Below are 14,020 nucleotides of genomic sequence, written 5' to 3' on the forward strand. Positions count from 1 at the left end.
GTGTTGCGCCAGTAGAAATACCGTGCACCTGTCCTCCATAAATGCACTGAGTTGAGGGGTGTGTTGCACTTATACATGCATTGTTGCCCGCCTTCTACAAATATGCATTTGCATTAACAGATGCATTGCGTTAATCTTTAACCTTATGCCCATCTGAATAAAACAAAAAAGATAAATTCTTTTTGCGAGAGAGTAGTCTAATCGCTTAGGCTTCCAAGGAAATGATGATTTAGCAGATGAAAGGACGTCCTTTTTTGTTAATTCATAAATTCGAGGAGCGCGGCGAGTAGGCTTTTTGAGTATCTCGAGGCCTGCCACGCAGAATTTACGTTGGGCTCATCAAGCCCCAACCTATAAATTCCCTCCTCCTTCGTCTAAGGATGTCTATTTGAATCTTTTGCAAACAAGAAAACCCTAAGCGCAACCTCTGCATATCCAAACCTTCAAACTTTCCAACCCTATCACTCACTAAAGCCATGGCCGAGCAATCCTCCCATTCATCTTCCTTACCTTCATCACCTTCCCCAGCCCAAGTAACCGCAAGGGAGGCGGAATTCCTTGTAGCAAACCGCCGCCTCGCCACCCAGCCGAAGCCCATCTAAAGACTTGGCGAAAAACTGTTGTAGCCAAACCACTCCAAATCCGAGAGGGGCCGAGCACGGAGAGTGACCCACTCCCAACACTGTCATCAGAAAGCGAAAAGAAGAGACGAGACAACAAAGAAGTGTTTGGGAGCATCCTGAGCAATATGGAAAAGGAGGGAGGGCTACCCAAAGCCGGAGTTGTTAATCAGCCCTTGCCTTCGGAGGAGGAGATGGCAGAAGCTTTGCGAAGAAGCACCCTGGCTGTTTCGGATCCTAAGGAAACTATTCAAACATAATCCTATAAGAGACCCATCAGGGTTTCTTTGAGTGAGGTGGAAGCAAAGAAGCTGTCGAAAACGGCTGAAAGGAAGAAGAAAAGAAAAAGCAAAGACAAGCGGGCAGGAGAAGATGAAGAAGCCTGACCAAAGAAGGAAAAGAAGGAGAAGAAAGAAAAGAAGTCGAGTGAAAAAAGGGAGCGCAGGCGAGAAGAGAAGCTCCTGAAGAAGGAAGAAAAGAGGAAGAAGGCTGCAAGCCTAGATGTCGACGAAGAATCCACCATCGCAAGGGTAGAAGAGGGGGTGTCAATGCAAGAAAAAGAATCAGTGCAACCTCAAAAGGCATCAACGTATATCAGAATGGTTGCAACTAAAGACCGAGAGGATCCAGACATCACCCCTCTAATGCGGCGTCACAAGGAGAATGCGCCGCAAGGGTCAACAAGCGACCCACAATTTTGCCAAAGTGTAGTAGAAGAGAAGGAAATGAGAAAAATAGAAGAAGAGGAAAAACAAGAAAAGATGTTACGAGCGCAACAAATCATCACAGTGGGCAATTTGAGAAGAAAACTATACGATGAAGAAGTACGCCGTAACAACGCAATTTTGACAGAGGAAGAGAGAAAAAGACTCGAGGATGAACAATGCATATTATTGGCCTCACAGCAATTTGAAAGAGAAATGAGAGAAGAAGAAGAGGAAGAAAAGAAGAAGAAGGAAGAGAAGGAGAAACGGCGCAAAGCAAATGTGCAGCGCATTAGAGAAACTAAAAGAAAAAAAGTTACGGAGTGGAGAAAGGAAGAAGAAGATCAACGCAAGGAATAGGAACGGAAACAAAGACAAAGGTCCCGCCTTGTGTTGGCACAAGATAAGGGCAAATCAAAAGTTGAAAGCAGTGAGCCTGTGTTGACCAAAGGGCGCCCATCAAAGAAGAAGAAGAATGATGACACGATGATGGAAATGGGGTTCTTTCCTGCATTAATGCCACTATCGGATTTAATTACAAGTGTTGTGTTGGAGCACGGGTGGAATACATTCTACTAATGCCCATCCATCATAATCCCAACGGTAGTGAGTACTTTTTACAATGTACGACTTCATGGCACCAAAGATGCGGTGATCATTAAAGGGGAGACAGTGCCATTCAGCACAAGGGACATCAATGAATTATATCAGATGAGAGACATCCCGGATGTGCCGGATAACAAAATTATTGATGATCCTCAAGAAGAGCAAATGGAGGATGCACTGAGAGTATTAACGCAACTGGGCATCCAGTGGTCGGTATCTTTGAAAAGCATCAAGACCCTTACATCCAACAAACTACTTTCGGAAGCGTGTCTTTGGGTGTACTTGGTGAAAAGGCGACTCATCCCTACATCTCATGACAAAACAGTTTCAAGGGATTGAGTAATGGCCGCATACTGCATAGCGCGTGGTATTCCAATCGACGTGAGCCAACTGATCGCAAAGCAAATTGGAGGTTTTGTGGGGCGTGTGAGAGGCCAGTATTTCTTTCCTTGGACGGTTTCAAGCTTATGCCTCTCAGTGGGTGTAGGTATTAAAGAAGAGCCAATGCCGAAAGTCCATGGTCTCATCAACACAAAGATCTTAAGAATGCTTCTCAAGGACTCTCTTCATTGCCCCGATCTTTCACTTAAATGGCCCATTATCGATTTGAATGCGCCACAGTAGCCAAAGCCCAAGAAATAGCACAAAGATGAAAAAGGAAAGGGAAAAGTCTAAGAGCAATCAACGCAAGATCAAATACCCTTGGACCCATTAGCTATAGTTATTCGCTCTCCAAGCCCACCTACTGAACCCCTCTCCCCACTCCCAAAACACTTCACAAATCTCCTCCTTGCTCCCGATTCACTCAACATATTTCCAGCAGCATCTTCCTTCTTTCCATCTCCATCGCATTTTTCTCCTCTATTGCCGCATGTTGACGACCCACACGATTTGGGTGAAGGTACTTCTGTTCAACCCCAAACCGTTGATGGTGAAACATCGCAGGTGCATCCCTCCACCGCAACCCTTGCTGCTGAACTAGCAGAGATGCGTTCTCTTCTCTTTCATCAACAAGAATTCTTCTGCCAACGAATAATGGAGTTACAAGAGAGCCATACGGAAGTTCAACGCAGTATTGCGATGACACGGCAAGTGCTGATCAACATTCAACGCAATATCTTTACGATCCACTTGAACCAAAGGCAAATGGCAGAGCGCAACCATGAGTACTTTAACTTTTTGACAGCCTTTTTACATGGTCCCATGGCGCCTCCGCATTTATAGCAACCTCTGCACTTTGAAGAAGTTCTTCGAGTTCCTCCGCAGAATCCTCCACCAGAGCCCTCGCCGCAACTCTAAATTTAGGGGTGTGCCACCTTCTCAATAAATCTGCAATTTTTCGTTGCGGTCATTCTTTTATTTTAATTCATTTCATTATTTTTATAGAAGCTATACTTTGATTTTTTGTACATGCTTAAACTTTGTGTTGCGATAATTGTAATTCTTTGTATACTTAGTTAATTTTAATACAACTGAGTAACTATTCTTTCCGTATGCATTAGCCTCTTTTCTTATCATCCTTTGTCAAGTATTGCGATATTCCTTGTCTTTAATTTTGCGTTATTAATTGTGCTGCCATGATGAGTAATATGCATACCCTTAGCAGCATTTCTTATACTTTGCACTTTCTAACTAACACTTAGATAATTCATAGCAATAGCACTGCTTACCTTTTCTATTTCAAGACTTTGCTCAAACCTTCTTTTCAAAATTTTGACTAAGTGTTTTGTCTTTTCTGTCCAAAACAATGCAATGAGGACCTTGCGCATCTCTAAATTTGGGGTGAGGAAGGTTTGAACAGATGCGGTCATTATCAAGAAAATGCGTTCATTAAAAAAAAAAATCATAAAAACTCCAATGTCAGCGCAAGGAAAAATCCCAACCTGATAAAAATTAAGTCATGAAAGAAACCTACTCGTAGTTGGATGTTCACATGTCACCCATGGGAGCAAGTCAGAACGAAGGTAGGTTTCTAAGATCGACGCAATATGGAAAGAAAAAAAAAGAAAAAAAAGAGAGAAAAATAAAAATACAAGAGACAACTCCTCTGACCGGCAAAAGTAAAACTTAGCTAAAAATCAAGAGTTGAAGTTAAGATTGGCACACAACCGTAGTTGGATGCTCGTATGACACCCATGGGAGCAAGCCAAAATGAAGGGTGTAACCATGATCAACAGTCTCTAATAAAATGACGCAAACCAGACCACCGCATAAAGACGCACCTAGTTGTTTTTGCAAGAAGAGGTAAACATTTTTCTCAAAACAAGAAGGGAATTTTTAAGTAGAGGTTTGTTTTATAAAAGAATAAAGTAGAGCATGTTGATGAATTATTAAAGGATAGAAGGGAATTGCTTTGTTAAGTAATGTTGTAGAGGTGGAGCATTCGTAGCAACCAATCGATGCAAAGTTAGGATAGGAATTAAGCGAAATTGCCTTAGTAGAAGATATGCTTGAGACAAGCATATATCTAAATTTAGGGTGTGATAACTTGTAGAAATACAAGTTATTTATGCTGATTTATTTAAATATTGCAGCAAAAAGAAAGGAAAGTTGCATCGATAGTATAAAAATTGGCTAAGAAATACAAAAATTATGAAATGTCGTAAACACACTCATTAACACCATTGCGATGGCAAAATAGAATGTTTCAGTCTCTGTTTTGCAGGAAATAGGTCACCGCATGCATTAATGGCTCGAAGACAAAATGTACAACGCATCTACATCGCATGCGCCCATCAATCAAGAACGAAGAGATGAGCAAAGCAATGACGGCACATGCGACAATCGATCAAGAGCTTTAGCGATCAACGCATTTCAACCGCATGCGGTAATAAAAAACAACACCACATGCAGCGATAGATCGAAGATGTGAAGAGCAACGCATTCGCGGGCGATTCTTACAGGTGTATAGCTTTTAGTTGTGCAATTTTGACGGATTATTCGTGAAACAAAAAGGAATTTTCCATTCCGCCATTGCGAGAACTACCATAATTAGACAGTGGGGACCACAAATTCAAAGAGCCAAGGTCTTGCCTATAAATAGCTTCCTCAAATTCGCTGATATATATATATATATACAGATACAGATACTGGGGATATATACATACATGCATATATTGATACGGGGAGAGAGGCTAGTCTGAAGCGGCTTACAGAGTAAATTCGAGAGAATGACGAGACAAGGCCGAAAGGTGAGTCTCCGAGCAAAGAATTCTTCCAATTCCCGAGGCTGAAGCTCTGTGCAAAAGATCAATTCTATCGGGAAAGCAAGCCTGAGAGGGAAGCTTTCCTCTCCACCACATTCATACGCCGACAAGCACAAGTCTCCGATCGGGATCTGTGTCAAGACGTTGACACTCTTTCCATATTTGTTTCTATTCTCTAATTCATCTTTTGTGTTCATCTTCTTTAATCTCTCATTCACAAACATGTATCAAACGCTTAATTTTAGAATTAAATGTTATCATCGTCATCGTTATCATCTCTCTGTCTCTTTCCATACATTTATCATCCATTTTTTCCATGATGTGTTCTTAATCCCCGGGGTAAATAGCGAGAATTAAGCAAGTGAGTTAATCTGTGTCAAGGAATCAATTAAGTTTAGCTAAAGCATGCTCGATGGCATCTTCACTTGTGAGAGCAGAAGTGAAGATGTTATTCTGTCTATCGAGAGAAGGTTGGAAGAATGTGTTAACTAAAGCGAGAAGTATTTCCAGAGATGGAAACAACCTTGCGTTCATCACGTTCATCTCTGTTTCACCATAGACATATCGGAACGCGGTCGATCGCTGAAAGGTGTATGCCAAGGGAAAGCGGAACCTTAGTTGCGTCCTTAACACGATTGATGAACTTGCGATGTTTTTACTCTTTACTCTTTCTCTTTCTGCTTCATTCATAAGAATTATCATCGCATTCATCGATACTTTTGTACAACTTTACAGCCAGTCCTCGACCCCTGTATCACGTATCACGTATCATGTATCATGTATCATAGTAGTTTAGGAATTTACTTTATCAACGCATCTTAATTTTTCAACGCATTTTACTTTATCAATGCATATTTACTTTTAGTGCAATTTATATTTATGTACAAACGAAAATTCTTTATTCATTATTACAACCGGTCACATGTATCACATAAGTATCGCATTTAACGACAACAATCCCCATGTTCGACCTTGTATAATAAGGAATCAAAAAATTCAGTCATCAAGTTTATGGCGCCGTTTCCAGGGACACGAGCTTGTAGCATATTATCTATCATCACAGTGCATGTATAATAAGGAATTATAAATTTCAGTCATCAATGTCAAGACAGCCTTTCTAAATGGCTATCTTGAGGAAAGTATCTATATATCTCAACTAGAAGGACTTATAGAACGGGGTCGAGAGCAAAAAGTTTGCAAGCTTAAATCCATTTATGGATTAAAACAAGTGCCTTGATCTTGAAATATGAGATATGAAACTTCAATCAAATCTTATGGCTTTGAATAAAATGTTGACGAACCTTGTGTTTACAAGAAAATTGTTAATAGAACTATCGCTTTTCTGGTTTTGTATGTTGATGATTGACAGGCCCAAAACTTACATCGTTAATAAGCTTCAAACTTGATCAAAAGAAAATTTGTAAAATCATTGAACTACTCCTATTATTACTAAAACATAGCAACAATAGTAAGTGCAGGGTCAAACCACAGAGAAGTGAAGAATTAATTTCTTTTTGGGTTACATTTGACCGTGGAAAAACAATAAAAACAGGACTTTGGTTTTTGGTTTTAAAATTAAAAACATGCAAGAAAAGGAAATTTTAAGGATATATAAAATGTTTATGTATTCATTTAGTTCTCGGATCAAGTAACCATTCAATGTAATTTAAATCATTGCTTTCCACCAAAGTATTATGTTATCAAATTATGCATGCATAACTACCCAATTGATTCGAATTAACTAATCTCAACAAAGGCCAAAAATCAATTAATTCGAAACCAATCGAGCGACCTAATTCATAATTAAGGATGGGTAGACCATACCCTAACTAACGTACATGCTCCTTGATGCAATTGGGTCCTTAGCGGCCATGAAGAACTAGAAACACATGCATTAAGATTCAAGATTCAACAATGTTTATTAAGTGTCAAGATAACCATGATCAAATAATCAATTTATTCTTTAAATCTAGACTAAATGTGCGATGCAAAGATTCAAGGTCAACCTATATACCTAAGCATGCTCATCTAATCGATGGTACAAGGGTTAACTCAAAGCATGGATGATTACAAGAATACGTGCGAGCTTGAATTTAACTAGCTAAGATATTCGATCATGATAGAGGCGTCAATTTCAACACATAAAAGCAAATCTAAATCATGCAAGATTCAAAGAAAAATATAATTCTAATTGAAAACACAAGATTGGACAAAAAACTCATCAAATCACAAGAATGCTCGATCCAAGAACTAAACGAAAGAATTACCTCATCGATTCATAGACAAACCAACGAGATACGTCCAACACACGTTCATAATCCTAAAATGAAATTAAAAAAAAAAAAACTAAGGATACTGAAAACATAAAGGAAAAAGAAGAAGTCATAAAGGAAAAGGAAGAAGTCAAGGCCTTTCCTCGGCCTCCATTGAGGAACAATACAATTTTCACCATATGCCGACCTAAAACCGAAGTGGATTATTAATAGGAAAAATCAGGACAACATCGCAATGCTAGAAATAGTGTTGCAATGCTGATGCGGTTGAGGGGGAGCGTCAAGCTGGAAGTCCAACATTAGGCCTAATGGTCTCTGTTGCGCGTGCTTCGTTCTTTGTCTGTTAAAGATTGTAGTGTTGCAATGCTTATGGGGAGCGTTGCAACACTATCCATTCTATCTACAAGCATTTGGGTTAGACGTTGCATGGCATTGTGATGGTGGCGCTGATGAATCTCCGAAGAATTGTGACGCTAGGGGCAGCGTTGCAACGCTCCCCTATACTCCAAGCTATTGCCTCCAAGCATCAGGTCAGAGTCAAACATAGGCAAATCAAGAGCGTCGTGACGCTCTGATAGGGGCATTTTGATCTTTTCAACTCTTTTGAAGCCCGGATGCTCAAATCAACTCCAAATTGCTTCAAATTAACCCCGACTAGCTTCAAATCCCTAATTCTACCTCTTGGTTGCTTGATACCTACAAAATAGGGAAAATAAACACATAAAATCTAATAACGAGCCCGAATTATGTTAGGAATAATAGCTATTTGATGCGTTGATTTATCATGCGATGTAGGGATGTGTGGATGCGATGTCATACAAGTTTTCCTAACAAAGCCCAAGTATAAGCCTTCTTAGGGTCCTGGTAAGTCTAGGGTGGAACGTGGGGATTACTAAATAAATATGTGACAAACTCTCTGATCCTATTACGATGGTGATAAAGAAGTAGATGGTGATTTAATTTAGATTTTCTAATGCGATGGAATTAAATGCAGAGCGATGAAAGGGTGGTGTTGTAACAAGTATGCGATGAAGGGGTTAAGAAGAGATTTAGCTAACATTTCTTAAGATTTTGTACAAGTCATGCGATCATGCTATACACAAATATTAAGCATTATATTTCTCAATGCATAATGCCACATTTCCTATTTCTAGGATGCATGCGATGTGTATGGAATGTAGCAGATAGAACTTATTTCTAAGTCTCTACTCTTATGCGATCTAATCCGACTCTCTCAAGCCTAGATTCTATCTTTAGACTACTCTCTCAAGTACTCCAAATGATGAATGAAGCATACATAAGATAAGATGATCGCATACAGTGCATAGCTTAAGTCATGCCAGCTAAATACTTCTCAACCCATTCACAAATTTAGTTACTCATGCATGGTGTGGAGAAACTGAACATAAATTGAAATGAAGTTTTCATTTTTGCAAATAAAGTGTTAAGTACAAAACAATAAATGGAGTGAGAAGTATGAAGCCAGGTAAGTAATGTCTTGCTTCCTGGGGCTTTTTACACTACTCTTATCACTTCAACTCTTTTCCGATTTGTAGAATCTTGCTCTCACAAGGGTTGGGTGTCTCTCCTTTGTGCTATTTCCAGCAGTCTCTTGACCTCTCCGAAAATTAATTTCTTTTCAAGAATTCCCTTCCCTCGACTTTGCCTCGCCTCCACGAGCTCTCTTTCTGGTTTGGTAACATTGGGTATTTATAGCTTTCAAGGTGAAGCAGTTCTTCTCATTAATGATTGCATGGATGGGCAACATTAATTTCCATACCCTGTTGTGCCGTCTGAAAGTCAATAGAAGTTCAATGTATTTGCAATGGTATGGTCTTTAACAGCCATCAACTGTATTTCAGAACTGACCGTTGTCAGCGTTACGTCCCATCATATTTTATTATGTTGTCACCTTTATGTAAGGTCTTTATGCGATCATCTTTGAGGTGTTCTTGGATTGCAAACTCAAATGCGCCATCGCATTGTTCCCTTGGATCGTAATTTCAGACGCACCATTGCATTGTACTTGCATAGAATAACGCAATTTAACTGCTTTTATGCGATGAGTATTAGCAATCACAATTTCTTTTAGTTTGGCGCATTCAATTATAATATTGCCCATTTCAACATCGCTTTCTCCCATTGTTTTAATAATTTGAGCTTTAATAACTTGTATTTCTACTAGTTATCACTATTTTTTAGAGCTATCAAACACCCCCAACTTAATTCTTGCTAGTCCCGAGCAAGGTGGAAGCACACAATCAAATAGAATATAAAATAATTAAAGATGAGCTAGCTTAATTCGCAAGGTTATTACTCTATTCTCAACAGTCAATTTGAATGAAATTTGTAATCAAGAATGAAATTTAATTATGATCAATCAATGAAGCACAAGTTCAAGAACGATTCTTAATCTATTTACGCATGAGTGAGCCTAGAGTTTTGCAAGTTAAGCTTGCACGACTCGAAAAATTTTGAAAGGTCCTCATCCCATTTTCTCCCTACTCTGGTTCGGTTATTAACCTCGGACATACCACACTTGCAAAAAAGTGGGCAACACTAAGACAAGGGTGCCTAAACTCACACACACAAAACATAAAGGGCATTTATTTTACATAGAGGGCTAGCTTTCACACCCCATTACCAGAAACCTATCACTCTTTTCTCGCGGGCCCTAAGTAGACACAACGGAGGTAGCTCTTTTCATCTCTATCCATGCACACACACACTATTTCTTTGCAGGCACGCTTGCATATGCCTCATTTTTTATGTTTTTTATTTTTTTATTTTTTTCAGACTTGCAACTAATTTACTTTTCTTTATTTTTTTCACTGTAGGCCCTATTTTATCCACTTTGTCAAGTTTGCTCTAAAACAAGCATAGTTACTCCTAAGTCAAAGGTGGACCTTTCGTGGTGACAACAAAAATACAAAGTAGATAGCCTAATTCTAAATACGCAAGGCTTTAATTTCGCAAAACAATGACTTAAAGATGCATGAGGACAAGATTTTTTTTTAAATGGGCTAAAAATCATAATCATGTTGTCCTAACGTTCTTTCATGCAAAAAGAAAGCAAGACAATAAAAGCACATAAGCATTGTCCAAGCACAACGTTCAAGGACCCCAAGCTAAAAAAACTACCCAACGGGTACCCTACCCCAACTTAAAATAATATATTATTCCCAATGTATCTCAAGTAAAGCTCAAAAAAGAAAAAGTTCAAGGGAACAAAATGAAGGAACTCCTTCACTAAAGCAAACAATTTTGACCAAACACTATCTCTAGAATAACTTTTATTCCTATAGTTGTTTAGTTACCGTTTTCGGTCAAAAATTACTAACACTTTAGTAATTCTGTAAGTGTGATCCTTAGTTTTCAGACGTCAGAGGTCGGCCCCAACTATGCTACCGAAATGGAGAGTCAAGGTTGATAATGGACCTAAGAAATCCTATCCATTTCTGGAGTTTGAGTTGTTATGAATCCTATGTTACAACCCTCCGAGGGGATAGCCATCGTTAAATGACTAGCAAAGGCCGCCTAAAGCAAACCAGCAGGTGCAACATAGGAATCTCACGGTCCAAACTAACGAAAGAGACCGCAGGACATGTTGACACAAATCCTTCATACACTTACTATAAACTACTTCCCCTGTTCAACTTGTTTATTTACTCCTACAAACACTTTCCGAATGGAGGTCGCTCTCAGGGTGACACGAAGCATCATATGAATATCATGGTGTGAATTATGTGGGGACGTGCAAGTTGAAATCTATGTATCATATATTTGATTTATGTTTGAACGACTTCCCCTTATTCACAGGAATCTAGATTTATGCAAATACTTTTTGAATGAAGGTCACTCCCAGGGTGACACGAAGTACTGTTTAAATGTCGATTGTGAATTCTTAGGGACGTGAGAGTTAAAAATAGTGTATCGTATATGTTATTAATCTCCCACTAAAGTGTTTTAATAACTTTATCATATATAAGTTATTAAACTCCCATTGCAGTGTTCTATTAATTTGGGTAAAATTATACTTAGGTTCTTTTCGGCTAATTAAAACAACCCTAAGTCTATGTGGTTTATCCAAGTATAATGCTTATAATTGGATTTTAACCTACAATATCTAGGTGATAAACTATTTTATTACCTCAAACCACTCATGTACGCTTATAAAACCGGTTAACAACACTAAATTATTTGGCCATAATCCCCAGGTAGGAGGTGTTCCATAGACCGTCAACTTAAGTACCTCCAGCCTTAGACAGAATTATACATCGGTTGAGTTCATAACCACAAGATGATGATCTATTTTAACTTATTAAAACGGGTGATTAACTTACGTGAGCATGCAACTTATCTTTGTTATGGATTTTAATGTCTAATCCAATTTTATAACAACGTATAAAAATTAGACATGCTTTTACATCTATAACATGCATTAAAGGCATTCAAATTTAATATAATAGTTATATTAAATAATAGAAACCCTAATTATGCATTCTATACATTATAACAGATTATAACATGTACATAATGCATGTAACATGCTTACTATGGTGGGTTTTTAAATCTAAATGGCATACTATATGCACAAACATGTTTGAATTTAAATACTGATATAGTTTAACTTTGGCATCCTAAGCAAGCATAATAACTAAATTATTGCGAAAACAGGTCCAAAACAGCTTCAATTTGGTGTAGAACCACCCGAACCGCTTGAACCGGACCTCCAAAGCATCAAAATGTATTGAACCAGTTCAGAATCGAGCTGAACCGATTGACCCATGAGTCTCCCATGAAAACCGTCTTGAACCACGCGTTGCATAGCTGGGATGAATAGTGTAGCAACACTCATCCCAGCGTTGCAACGTTGTGGTCTTCACCAAAAGCAGCGTTACAACGTTGCTTGGGCAGTGGGCAATTCTGCAGTAGCTTTCTCACGACCTTGCTTGCTTCAATCTCCAAATTACAGCTTAAAATGGACTCTAATGACTCCAAATAAATTACAGACTCTAGAGTACACATTAAAGCTCATCAATCAAGAGCCAATTACAAATTTAACTTGGAAATCAAAGAGGAATCTAATGTCAAAGTTGATAAAACCAGCCATATCAGTCCAAACATGCATTTTTCATAAATTCGCCCACCAAAACTCAAATTAACGTTTATTGAGTGCTTAAATCACGCCCTGATGCCAATTGAAGGAATACATAAGCATGCAACAGAAGCAAATAGAATCAATAAGTACTCTAATTACATTTGATTTGAGTTCTAAAGCATGCATATTCAAGTGGGTTTCAAGTTACATACCTTTCTTGATGAAATCTTCAAATCCAAGTTACTCTTCACTCCAATTCAGCTCCAAATCAGTCTGTAAACCATCAAGAGGTTTTCTCTACTATTCTCAGCCTTGAATTTGAGTGGTGGAACTCAGATTTGAGTGAATTTGGTAAGTGTTCTTGTGAGTTTGAAGAGAAAGAAGAAATGAAGTAGAAACCAACTTTTTAGCTTCAAATCTCCGTCCATCCACCACACATTCAGAAAATTGGTAGTGTTTTATTACTTAACTACATGCAAGCAACATTAGGAAAAGATTTGCTAGCAGTTGCTCTACTAATTTAGTGGAAACAATGATCAAACATGAAGTCTACACCTCATGCTAGAGAAGAAAGTGGGATAAACCCACTTTCTCTAATTTTCACTTTTAATTATTATGAATTAATTAAAACTTGATTTAATTAATTCATAATTTGTTAAATCAAAATCCAATTTCTCAATTTGAATTAAAATTGGAATTAATTTGAATTTATAATTAATTAAACATATTTAATTAATTAATTAATTTAATATCAAATATCAAATTAATCACACACTAAATTTTCAACATGAATCTTATTCATGTAATTGATATTTAAATCAATATTTGAATATCATAAACTCTCCAAATTCGTTTAATTTCAACAAATTAAACTTTAATTATATCGAATATAATTATGCAAACCCAAATTTGAATTTGAACTAATTCAAACTCAAAATCCAAATTTCAATTTGAACATTTTCAAATTGAAAATCAAATTGATACAATTCCAAATTCACTCAATTTATTAATTCAAGGTGTTCATGTTTTACGAGCTAGTAGAGGGACCTTATGGACCTACAGATCATGAGCTCCAACGATTAAGATTAATTGGCTAAACTTTTTAGACTGAATTAATCAGTATTCATTAACTATCAAGTCACACCACTATAGCTCGATAGTTGCACTCTTCTTACTATAGATATATTTGTGTCCACATGATTTAACCATAACCCGTAAGTCGACCCTTCATAGTTTATTTGTAATAATTACTGGGTCAATGTGCTATTTTACCCTCGATATTATGTCTTGTGCCTTAAGTTCCAACTGATCCTCTAATGAACAATTGGTTTATGATCCAATCACTAAACTGGATCCCTCTTGAGCCAGTGAGAGGGTGAGGCCCTTTGTTCAAGACATGGATTCAGTACTTAAGAGAACAACCCTTCTCCTATCCTTTGTTCAAAACGGATATGGAATAGACAACGACGTTTGACTAGGCTCCTCCTAAGGAGGATAGAATTCGCACTCA

The sequence above is a fragment of the Benincasa hispida genome, chromosome 10 (assembly GCF_027475165.1).
Source record: "Benincasa hispida cultivar pf3 chromosome 10, pf3_genome.v1.1, whole genome shotgun sequence".
Lineage (NCBI taxonomy): Eukaryota > Viridiplantae > Streptophyta > Magnoliopsida > Cucurbitales > Cucurbitaceae > Benincasa > Benincasa hispida.